Genomic DNA, 7772 nt, shown 5'->3' on the forward strand with positions numbered 1-7772 from the left:
TGATTTCTCTACAGAAAAGTGGCAAGCCAAAAAAGAGTGGCAAGAAATATTCAAAATCCTGAAAGGGAAAAACCTGCAACCTAGGATACTCTACTCAGCAAGATAATCATTTAAAATGGAAGGAGAGACAAAGAATTTCTCAGAGAAATAAAAACTAAAAGACTGCAGCAATACTAAACCAATCCTAAAAGAAATATTGAAAGGTCTACTCGAAACAGAAAAGCAGCAAGAATCTGTAAGAGAAAATAACAATTGGAAAGTAAATCACTTAAATAAGTGAGTACAGGGAATTCCCTGGTGGTCCAGTGGTTAGGACTCAGTGTTTCCACTAACCAAGATTTTGTGAATTCAATTATAACTCCAAAGAACAGCAAAAAGATGAACATGAAGATGTAAAAGAGGACATCAAAATCATAAAATGTGGGGAAGCGGAATAAAAAATTGTAGATTTTTTTTGTACGTAATTCATTTGGCTGCGCTGGGTCTCTGCTGCTGTTCGCAGGCTTTCTCTAGTTACGCTGCACAGGATCCCCATTCAGTGCCTTCTCTCGTTGCAGAGCACAGGCTTTCAGTAGTTGTGGCACGCTGGCTTTGTTGCTCCTCCGCATGTGGGATCTTCCCAGACCAGGGATCGAATCCATGTTCCCTGCATTGGTAGACAGATTCTTAACCAGGCAAGTTCTGTAGTTTTTTCTAAAGAATGTGCTTCAGCCTATATGACTACCGGTCTAAAGCATGTAGATACAGTACTGGGTTAACATACTTGAAAATCAGGGTAACCACAAATCAAAATTCTCCAAGCTAGGCTCAAAATTCTTCAGGCTAGGCTTCAACAGTACGTGAACCAAGAAATCCCAGACGCACAAGGTGGGTTTAGAAAAGGCAGAGGAACCAGAGATCAAATTGGCAACATCCGTTGGATCATAGAAAAAAAATGAGAATTTCAGAAAAAACATCTACTTCTGCTTCACTGACTATGTTAAAGCCTATGACTGTGTGGATCACAACAAACTATGGAAAATTCTTAAAGAGATAGTAATACCAGACCACCTTACTGTTGCAGGAAGGGGGACCTCTTCCAGGGCCCGAAACTGGGCTCTTGTATAACACTTGGAAATGAATTGTTTGAGGAGACACACGTGCTGACAAAGCAAGAGATTTTATTGGGAAAGGGCACCCGGGTGGAGAGCAGTAGGGTAAGGGAACCCAGGAGAACTGCTCTGCCATGTGGCTCGCAGTCTCGGGTTTTATGGGGATGGGATTAGTTCCTGGGTTGTCTTTAGCCAGTCATTCTGACTCAGAGTCCTTCACGGTGGTGCACGCCTTGTTCAGCCAAGATGGATGCCAGAGAGAAGGATGCTGGGAGGTGGTAGGACATGTGGTTTCTCCTTTTGACCTTTCCCGAACTGTTCCAGTTGGTAGAGACTTATTAGTTCCCTGTTCCTTACCAGGACCTCCTGTGCTAAAACATCTCATGCAGATGGTTACTATGGTGCCTGGCCAGGGTGGGCGGTTTCAATCCCCTAACATTACCAGCCTCCTGAGAAAACTGTATGCAGTTCAAGAAGCAACAGTTAGAACTGGACATGGAACAACAGACTGGTTCCAAACTGGGAAAGGAGTATGTCAAGGCTGTATATTGTCACCCTGCTTATTTAACCTATATGCAGAATACATCATGGGAAATGTGGGGCTGGATGAAGCACAAGATGGAATCAAGATTGCCAGGAGAAATATCAATGACCTCAGATATGCAGATGACACCACACTCATGGCAGAAATTGGAGAGGAACTAAGGAGCCTCTTGATGAAGGTGAAAGAGGAGAGTGAAAAAGCTGGCTTAAAACTCAATATTCAAAAAACTAAGATCATGGCATCTGGTCCTATCACTTCATTTCAAATAGATAGGAAACAAAACAGTGACAGATTTTATTTTTCTGGGCTCCAAAATCACTGCAGATGGTGACTGCAGCCATGAAATTAAAAGATGCTTGCTCCTTGAAAGAAAAGCTATGACCAACCTAGATAGCATATTGAAAAGCAGAGACATTACTTTGCCAACAAAGGTCAGTCTAGTCAAGGCTATGGTTTTTCCAGTAGTCATGTATGGATGTGAGAGTTGGACTGTGAAGAAGGCTGAGTGCTGAAGAATTGATGCTTTTGAAGTGTGGTATTGGAGAAGACTCTTGAGAGTCTCTTGGATTGCAAGGAGATCAAACCAGTCAATCCTAAATGAAATCTATCCTGAATATTCATTGGAAGGACTGATGGTAAAGCTCCAACACCCTGGCCACCTGATATGAAGAGCCGACTCATTACAAAAGACCCTGATGCTGGGAAAAATTGAAGGCAGGAGGAGGAGGAGATGACAGAGGATGAGATGGTTGGATGGCATCACCAACTCTATGGACATAAAGTTTGAGCAAGCTGCAGCAGATGGTGAAGAACAGGGAAGCCTGGCGTCCATGGGGTCACAAAGAGTCAGACACAACTGAGCGACTGAACAACAACAAATCAAAAACATGATAGATACACAAAAACCAAAAAGAAGATAACTCAAGCATAATAGATTCTCAAAAAAGAACTACAAAAGAAGACCATCAAACCACAAAAGGAAAAACAAAAAGAAAGGAAGAAGAAATATAAGGTCAACTGGAAAAAAAGGTTTTAATGGCAATAAATACATTATCAATCAATAATTACCTTAAATGTCAATGAACTAAATGCACCAATCAAGACATACAGTGCAAATGGGAAGGCAATCTAAAAATGAGTGGATATATGTGAGAGTGTTAATAGCCTCGGTAGGGAGGCCAGAGGTCCCCAAGCAGCAAATGGCAGACTTTTTTTTTCTTTTCACTTCCAATCCTATGTTGTCATGGCGACACCTGGTTAACTAATCTCAAACCTTGAGCTAACCATTGTGTTTTTCTTATGGAAATATCTTTAAGGTATGTTAATGAACTATGTATTTGCTTGGAAATCTGCCTTTCTTCAAGATTCATGTCAATTGTTTTATGGCCAGGATGACTTACCTTGTGCCAATGCTATCTCAAGATGCATGTTGTGGGTGAGGGGCCTGGTGCAACTCTCTCAGTTTTGAGGCATTTCCTTTCTCTAATTAGCAGCTTGCTAATAGCTGGATCACGGAAAAAGCAAGAGAGTTCCAGAAAAACATCTATTTCTGCTTTACTGACGATGCCAAAGCCTTTGACTGTGTGGATCACAATAAACTGGAAAATTCTGAGAGAGATGGGAATACCAGACCCCCTGACCTGCCTCTTGAGAAACCTATATGCAGGTCAGGAAGCAACAGTTAGAACTGGACATGGAACAACAGACTGGTTCCAAATAGGAAAAGGAGTTCGTCAAGGCTGTATATTGTCACACTGTTTATTTAACTTATATGCAGAGTACATCATGAGAAATGCTGGACTGGAAGAAACACAGGCTGGAATCAAGACTGCCGGGAGAAATCTCAATAACCTCACATATGCAGATGACACCACCCTTATGGCAGAAAGTGAAGAAGAACTAAAGAGCCTCTTGATGAAAGTGAAAGAGGAGAGTGAAAAAGTTGGCTTAAAGCTCAACATTCAGAAAATGAAGATCATGGCATCTGGTCCCATCACTTCATGGGAAATAGATGGAAACAGTGTCAGACTTTATTTTTGGGGGCTCCAAAATCACTGCAGATGGTGACTGCAGCCATGAAATTAAAAGATGCTTACTCCTTGGAAGAAAAGTTATGACCAACCTAGATAGCATATTGAAAAGCAGAGACATTACTTTGCCAACAAAGGTCCGTCTAGTCAAGGCTATGGTTTTTCCAGTGGTCATGTATGGATGTGAGAGTTGGACTGTGAAGAAAGCTGAGCGCTGAAGAATTGATGCTTTTGAAGTGTGGTGTTGGAGAAGACTCTTGAGAGTCCCTTGGACTGCAAGGAGATCCAACCAGTCCATTCTAAAGGAGATCAGCCCTGGGTGTTCTTTGGAGGGAATGATGCTAAAGCTGAAGCTCCAGTACTTTGGCCACCTCATGCGAAGAGTTGACTCATTGGAAAAGACTCTGATGCTGGGAGGGATTGGGGGCAGGAGGAGAAGGGGACGACAGAGGATGAGATGGCTGGATGGCATCACTGACTCGATGGACGTGAGTCTGAGTGAACTCCAGGAGTTGGTGACGGACAGGGAGGCCTGGCGTGCTGTGATTCATGGGTTCAGAAAGAGTCGGACACGACTGAGCGACTGAACTGAACTGAATGGGTATATAACTCCTTGCTAAAAACTAGCAAGGAGGCACTCTTTCTGTCCCCTTTTGATGTCTGTGTCAGCTTTCTCTATCTCTTTTATACTTCAATAAAACTTTATTATACAAAAAGCTCTGAGCGATCAAGCCTTGTCTCTGGCCCTGGATTGAATTCCTCTCCTCCAGAGGCCACGAATCCTGGTGTCATTCATGGCTCATAGCAGCAAACTTTCATCTGTGTACATATAACTGATTCACTGTGCTGCATAGCAGAAACTAATACAACACTGTAAAACAACAATACTCCAAGAAAAAATAATTTAAAAAAAGACACAGAGTGGCAGACTGGGTAAGAAAACAAGAGCCTACAATATGTTGCCTACAAGAGACCCATTTTAGGGCAAAAGGCACACATAGATTGAAAGTGAGGCGATGAAAAAGGCTATCTCACGAAAATGGAAATGACAAGAAAGTAGGGGTAACAATACTCATATCAGACAAAACAGACTTTTAAAAAAGGCCATAAAGAAGGATAAAGAAGAACACTATACAATGATAAAAGATGAGTACAAGAAGAGAATGCTATACTCATTAACATATACGCACTGAGTATTGGTTGTTGCTGTTGTTCAGTTGCTCAGTCATGTGCTCAGTCGTGTCCGACTCTTTTTGACCCCATGGACTGCAGCACGCCAGGCTTCTCTGTCCTTCACTATCTCCCAGAGTTTGCTCAAACTCATGTCCATTGAGTCGGTGATGCCACACAACCATCTCATCCTCTGTCACCCCTCTCTCTTCGTGCCCTCAGTCTTTACCAGAACTCAATATAGGAACACCTAAATACATAAAACTTACTAGTAGACATAAAGGGAGAAATCGACAGGAATACAATAATACTAAGAAACATTAACACCCCACTGACATCATTGACAGATCTTTCAGACCAAAACAAAACAAAATGGTAAGGCAACAGAGATCCTAAATTCCACAATAAAATAGAGAGACATAATTGATATTTTCAGGACATTACAGCCTCAAAATACCAGAATACGGTTCTTCATAAGAACACCAAATGGCGGATGATGCTGGTGCTTTGAGAAGGCCTAGAGGCCCCGGGGGCCCTGGAATGGGAGGCCCTGGTGGCTTCCAAGGTGGCTTCAGCAGGGGGGTCCTGGGCTTGGGTCACAGCCGGGATCAGGGATAGGGCAGAGACCACAGAGCTCACGGAGGCAAGGCCAAGGACAAGGTGTGGCTCCCGGTTACCAAGCTGGGCTGCCTGGTCAAGGACATGAAGATCAAGTCCCTGGAGGAAATCTCTCTCTTCTCTCTGCCCATCAAAGAATATGACATCATTGACTTTTTCCTGGGAGCGTCCCTCAAGGACGAGGTTTTAAAGATTGCTGCTGCTGCTAAGTCGCTTCAGTCGTGTCCGACTCTGTGTCACCCCATAGACGGCAGCCCACCAGGCTCCCCCGTCCCTGGGATTCTCCAGCCAAGAACACTGGAGTGGGTTGCCATTTCCTTCTCCGATGCATGAAAGTGAAAAGTGAAAAGTGAAAGTGGAGTCGCTCAGTCGTGTCTGACTCTTAGCGACCCCATGGACTGCAGCCTACCAGGCTCCCCCATCCATGGGATTTTCCAGGCAAGAGTACTGGAGTGGGGTGCCATTGCCTTCTCCAGATTATGCCCATGCAAAAACAGACCATGCTGGTCAGCAGACCAGGTTCAAGGCATTTGTTGCCATCAGGGATTACAACGGACATGTCGGTTCGGATGTCAAGTGCTCTAAGGCAGTAGCCACTGCCATCCGTGGGACCATCATCCTGGCCAAGCTATCATCCCCATGTGACGAGCGTACTAGGAAAATAAGATTGGCAAGTCCCACACCGCCCATTGCAAGGTGACTGGACGGTGTGGCTCTGTGCTGGTGTGCCTCATCCCTGCTCCCAGGGGTACTGGCATCATCTCAGCCCCTGTGCCCAAGAAGCTCCTGATGATGGCTGGCACTGATGATTGTTACACCTCTGCCAGGGGCTGCACCACCACCCTGGAATTTTCGCCAAGGCTACTTTTGATGCCATTTCCAAGACCTACAGTTATCTCACCCCTGATCTCTGGAAAGAGACAGCGTTCACCAAGTCTCCGTATCAGGAATTCACTGACCATTTTGTAAAGACCCACACCAGAGTCTCTATGCAGAGGACCCAGGCTCTAGCTGTAGCCACCACATAATTTTATATGAGAAAAATAAAGTGAATGAAGCCAGAAAAAAACAAAAATACCAGAATACACATTCTTTACAATTACACATGGAACATTCTTTAGAATAGTAGGACACAAAACAAGCATCAACAAATTTAAGAGAATAGAAATTATTTCAGGGATCTTTTCTGATCACAGTGGTATTGTTAGGGGAAGCACACTGATTGAAACCACCCACCCTGGCCAGGCACCATAGTAACCACTTGCATGAGTTGTTTTATGACAGGAGATCCTGATAAGGAATACAGAACTAATAAGCCACCACCAACCGGAAGAGTTCGGGAAAGGTCTAAAGGAGACACCACGTGTCCGTCCACTTCCCAGAATCCATCTCGCTAGCATCCATCTTGGCTGAGAGATGCATGCGCCACCAGGAAAGACTCTGAATTAGAATGATTGGTCAAAGACCACCCGGAAACTAATCCCATCACCATAAAACCCGACATTGCAAGCCACGCAGCAGAGCTGTTCTCCTGGGTTCCCTTACCCTACTGCTCTCCACCCCGGTGCCCTTTCCCAATAAATCTCTTGCTTTGTCAGCACGTGTCTTCTCGGACAATTCTTTTCCGAATGTTAGACAAGAGCCCGCTTTTGGGGCCCTGTAGGGGGGCCTCCCCCTTCCTACAACAGTATGAAAGTAGAAATCAACCATAGAAAGAAGGAAAAAACGATTACATTGAGACTAAATAACATGCTCTAAAAAAACAATGGGTCAACAATGAAATCATAGAGAAAATTTAATTATATCTTGAAACAAATGACAATGAAAACAGAATCATACAAAATCCATGGGATGCAGCAAAAGCAGTCTTAAGAGGGAGGTTCACAGCAATATAGGCCTTCCTCAAAGAACAAGAAAAATCTCAGATAAACTCCCTACTTACAACCTAAAAGAATTGGAAAAAAAGAACAAACAAAACCTAAAGTCAGCAGAAGGAAGAAAATAATAAAGAGCAGAGAGAAAATAAATAAAATAGAAATTACAAAAATAATAGAAAAAGAACATCAATAAAACTAACAGCTATTTTTTGAAAGGGTAAGCAAAACTGACAAATCTCTGGCCAGGCTCACCAAGTAGAAAAGAGGAACCAAATAAACAAAATAAGAAATAAAAGAGGAGAAATAATAACAGATACTGCAGACATTTTAAAAAAATAGAATACAATGAACAATTATATGCCAACAAATTCAACAACCTAGAGAAATGGACAAGTTTCTAGAAACTGACAGCCCACCAAAAATGAATCAAGAAGAATTAGAT

General features: G+C 43.2%; 1 pseudogene; it reads left to right on the forward strand.

The window, feature by feature from the left end:
* Positions 1 to 4998: 4998 nt before the first annotated feature.
* LOC113887857 lies at positions 4999 to 6584 on the forward strand (annotated as a pseudogene).
* Positions 6585 to 7772: the final 1188 nt, after the last annotated feature.

The sequence above is a fragment of the Bos indicus x Bos taurus genome, chromosome X (assembly GCF_003369695.1).
Source record: "Bos indicus x Bos taurus breed Angus x Brahman F1 hybrid chromosome X, Bos_hybrid_MaternalHap_v2.0, whole genome shotgun sequence".
NCBI lineage: Eukaryota > Metazoa > Chordata > Mammalia > Artiodactyla > Bovidae > Bos > Bos indicus x Bos taurus.